Source organism: Saccostrea echinata, unplaced genomic scaffold, assembly GCF_033153115.1.
Source record: "Saccostrea echinata isolate AGI-Se365-2 ecotype Australia unplaced genomic scaffold, CSIRO_AGI_Sech_v1 ptg000005l, whole genome shotgun sequence".
In the NCBI taxonomy this organism is placed as follows: Eukaryota; Metazoa; Mollusca; class Bivalvia; order Ostreida; family Ostreidae; genus Saccostrea; species Saccostrea echinata.
The window spans coordinates 9,792,263-9,797,226 of record NW_026889754.1 but is presented as its reverse complement, the minus strand read 5'-3'; the positions used below and the strand labels follow the sequence as shown (position 1 = coordinate 9,797,226).

Below are 4,964 nucleotides of genomic sequence, written 5' to 3'. Positions count from 1 at the left end.
CTAACATGGCTTATATGTTTTCTAAAGTTTTTTTTTTCACATTTATACATGCATTTACCAATTTATATGTAAAATCTGATCTCAGATTTATTTGAAGAAAAAAAATGAAAAAAATACAAATAGGGAATATTTTAATATTATTATAATAATAAGTCAGGCCAATTATTTTGACCAACTTGAATCTTCACTTCTTGAGGATGCTTGCATACATTATGAGTAAATCATTACCTTGTTGTTCATTAAAGGACAATTTTTTCCTATCTATTCCCATGTCAAACTTTGATACCCCTATTTTAGGGTTTAATTTTTATGGATGACAGATGGACAGACACCAGAGACTCTTTGATCAGAAAAGTTCAACAGAGCCTCTGCTCAGATGAGCTAAAATGTAAATGTCTTTGATTATTGTAAAAAAGTCACCAAGAAGAACAAAAGAAAAGGATGATAAATGAACTTTTTTTTTATTCTTAATCACTTCCAGGATATTATATTTCTTTTAACATGTTAACCAGTATATGCAAGTTTGACTATTTTTTGTGAAACTTTCTTTAAAGATATAAGGTATAATTTTATAAATAAGCTTCAATTCTAACAATATAACTCTAATATAACTCTCTAAGATATTTGAGACCTGTGTTCTTAGCATGGGTTTCACAAGAGTGACTTTAAAACATTTTTTTGCATTTAAGGACATACGCAACATAGTTTGAACTTTATTGTCTTTTTCCTTGGAGTTGAAGAGTTCCAATACTTAAAGGAACTGTGTGCTAAATTTTAATGTCTATATATGTTATTGTACACTTCTTCTAAAACAAGTTTGGATAAACAAAACATCTAGAATATATGTTTAGTAATTTTTGTATATTTTTCTTTGAATTATACAAGAATTTTCATCAATTGATATCTTTTCAAAACCCCAGGTAATGCATGCTGATTTTTTGTCTACGAACATCTGATAGCACTATAATCTTAAATTAAGAATATCTCGAAAAAGTATCAGTAGGTAAGGTACGTTGCGTATGTCCTTAATGCACTAAACAATATGAATAAATTATATAAAACACTAAAACACTAAACACAATAATATCCTGCATCAAGATCCCAAAATGTTCTTTATTGTAAACTCGTGGAAAGTTCAAATATGTATTTTTATTTGGTCATCATATGTTCTTTTTCAATGATGTTTGGAAAGTTCAAAGCATTTGTTCATACAACCATGGAATCAAAAATATTAACTTTCTTTAGTCATATCATATGAAACTAAATCACAGTCTTCACATGTTGCTGATATTTTCTCCAGCACTGCTTTCCAAAAGATTAACTGTTGAGACAAACCAAGATGGACCAAAACCTCTGTCATTTGAATGATCTCCTTAACTTTGAAATCTGTAAAATATTAAATATAAATAATTTATAATATACCACTAAAAAAAACAATACTGTTGATCACTCTCAAAGAGGGAACTTGAATTGAAAGTTAAATCTTTACATCATGACTAAGTAAAAAGCATGCAAAGACAGACATGTAAATTTCAGGGTCAAAGGCTACACATCCCTCAGCAATGATGGTCACATTGTAAATGTTGGTTAACACTGATTGTTGGACTGAATATATCTTATTTTAATTTACAATTAGTGTAGATCAGAGTAGTTTAATCCATATAGAGATATATGAGTCTAATCTGTATACAAAGAGATCAACCGTAAATAAGATCAATTAAGGTAAACCCAAGTGATGGTCATGTCATCTTGCCTTGGGAAGTAGATGAGACAAGCATATAAGATCATAATTAAATAAAGCAAACAAGTACAAAATCTGAAGGTTAAATGACAAGGTAAGGATTTGATGGCAGAATTTTAAAAACCTGATATGATGACATGTGTGTTAGTAAGCTACAAGAAGATGATCAGAAACAGTTCCTTCCAAAAGAGATTGAAGTTTTCAATTATTTAAAAATAACCTCTGATGTGACTTCTTTTTTCAGTCACTGTTTACCTAACATTTGTTTTTTTATCGTTAAAGTCAACTGCAATATAAACAATTACTTTTATTGGGTTATAACGTGACATCACACATAAGGTTTGATTATTCATGATAACGATACTTAATTCGCTCAAGCAGCCTCGGGTAGGAGAGAGCTGTAGGCGGACTCCAACCATGGCTTGAGACAATGTGATGGACACATACACAACATTCACTCAAACAAAATCTTTCTTTTCATCCAACCGCATATATATTTCTCATCATAAAAATTGTACATTCTTTCATTCTGTACACATAGAATAACATCTGAATCCAATCATACAAAATGAAATGACTAGTCAGCTCACTGTGATTATAACATCTACCTTATACCCTTATACACATGTCTATTAAATTGACAGAATCATTTCAATGGGATATAAAACTCACCTTACAGGGGAGGTTTTTGGGAGGGCTCCAACACAGGTATCACATGATTATGAAATGCAGAAATTGACAGTCCAGAGAAAATATCTGAACAGTGTTCTTTTTTGTGAAACAAGGCATTCTGTAAACATGTTATAATAAATTTTAGAAAAAAAGTTCAAAACAATTCTTTTAAATCTAGATATTAATATTAATCTTTGTTGAACATGTTGAAGGGTGTCAGTGTTTTAACTGAATGGTATTTATTTCCTGAAACTGTGTCCGTTAAAACTTTTGTTCTATGAGACATTATAAGAATAGAGTTTTGCTTCCATCTCTCAAAATTATGTGAATTTGAATTTGATTATTGTTTGTTATCTTCATATTTCATTTAAAGTCTCTTGCATTTTTTTTTCTTTAAGCATTTTAACCTCAAGTGTGTCAAACTATACCAGATTTCTTAATTTTTTTTATTGGTCCCATCAGGATAGAAATACAATGTAACAAGGTTTGCCTGTACCATTAAAATGCAGGTCCTCCAAAAAAAAAAAAAATAATAATAACCTTTGAGATAAAGTGGTGGCTACATGTACATTCATTTTTTTTTCAATTTTATAGAAAAAATCTTAGAGGTTTCTACAAGAATATTATGGTATTTATGGATCAATACCAAGGTTTACCCCCCACCCCACCCCCAGCACCTTATCTCTTCCTTACAAGTGCAACCAACAACCTAAGTCTAATTGAGCATATGAAAAACTTTCATAAAATGAACATTCAATTAAAAATAAACATGCTTGGTAGCATTTGATTCTGCATGCTCAATGGTAACTTAAGATCAGGTAAGACCCCCTTATTATACTCCCTTTTTGATGAAACCAATGCCGTTGCAGAAATTCAAGTTTTCAATCTTAACCATTTCAAGTAGAGAATATTAATTATTAATACTTTATGCAATTTTCATCTTTAAAAAAACCTATTTTTCAATTTTGCTGCAGTCTCTTCATTTGATGAACATTGAACAATTTACATATCAAGCAATAAGCAAATTAAGTTGACATCCTTGAAAATTTTTATCGTTTAATTTATTTTTCCCCATGAGAACTACATATACTGCACTAATCTGCAAATCAGAAGGACCAAGTCCAAAATGATGGTTTGTATACATAGTACAAACTTATGTGAAAATTATTTATATAAATAATCAATAATACTTGCATCTCTTTTACAAAAAGTAAAACAAAAAAGCAATAAAATTTGAATATCAAAATTTTGATTTACAAATAACACATCTGATTTACCATATATGTGTACTACGTAGAGCCACTTCACTTAGCCGTCATTGGACATTTAACTTGGTGTGTCTGAGGCTCAATGAAGGATCTTACACAAAAATCGCTCATTAATGAAAACAAAATTCAGTTCTTTACTCTACTCATAATATTTGAAACCCTGTTTTTGACTGAACTATATTTTTATACAATGACGAATACTTTTAGTATTTTGAAACATAGTAACATTTATTAGAGGAACCTTAAATATTGCCCGCTACCAAATTGTGGTCTGCAAGAAACACGTGGAAATTCTCAGATCCTTTGTATAACGTTTAACCTTTTTTAAAATTGATGTGCATTAGATCGCAGGCGTTGTCATACTCAAAATGTAATACTGATACTAGGAGTTATATCGTATTTCTGAGATAAGGCTCATAATTCACAATAAACACAACAAATCGACTTACCAGCTCCTACTTTCACTTTAGCCGAATATCGCATGACAGACCTCAGAAATAAACTACGCTGAGTGATTATAGTTCTTAATTTTCGTGCAATATTTTTCAATATTATATGACATTGTCCTACATTTGTAGGATTAATATGCTTATTTGATAAAAGGTAATTAACAGCCTTACCTGCAAAAGAAATAACAGACGTTAAATTCAGTCGGAACTGCTAAAACTGGGCGCGTATTAATTTATCTGTCCATTGTAAAATCGAAGACGGAGCATTCCCTGATATGACGTAAACATCGATGTTACTTTTATAATAAACAATATTAAACATTTAGATCGAAACATTCTAATAGCTGGAGATGTTTAACGAAATATCTCTCTAATTGCTTTGTGTAATCGAGGTACTAGAGACATCAGATTACAGAAATAGTCAGTTGGTTTCAATACCGGAATGGCAGCCCCCAGATTTCGCATGGCGGACATGCCTAGTTGATGAAAAACAGACAGTTATGGAAAAAGTACGCACAGTATTGTTAGGAACGAAACAAATAGTTGTACCCATGACGTTCAACTATCTGCACATATACAACAAATGTCATGTTATTGTTTTGTTAGACCTGTAGCTGTGCAGTCCTGCAAGTGCAATATGCACATTATTGCTGCATGACACTGCAAGTGACAATTAAACTGCATACATATCAAGACAGCTTTCCAATGGAAGGTGTCATAGGTCAGTTTTCAAGAGTAAGCAAGAAGTATTTATTAAAATATTGAGATTTTTATTTCGTACGAGTTTCACTTGGCTGCACACAAAACCAAACCCTTAAGGTAGTTAAAAACATC

At 31.0% G+C, this 4,964-nt stretch overlaps 1 long non-coding RNA gene across 1 annotated transcript; it reads right to left on the bottom strand.

Annotated features, from left to right (window-relative positions):
- Nucleotides 1-445: 445 nt before the first annotated feature.
- LOC133180040 (uncharacterized) lies at nucleotides 446-4,628 on the bottom strand. The gene is made up of 3 exons (XR_009720251.1): nucleotides 4,302-4,628; nucleotides 2,414-2,531; nucleotides 446-1,386 (listed from the first exon to the last, which is right to left on the bottom strand). It is a non-coding gene; the product is annotated as an uncharacterized LOC133180040 (long non-coding RNA).
- Between the last annotated feature and the right edge of the window lie 336 nt (nucleotides 4,629-4,964).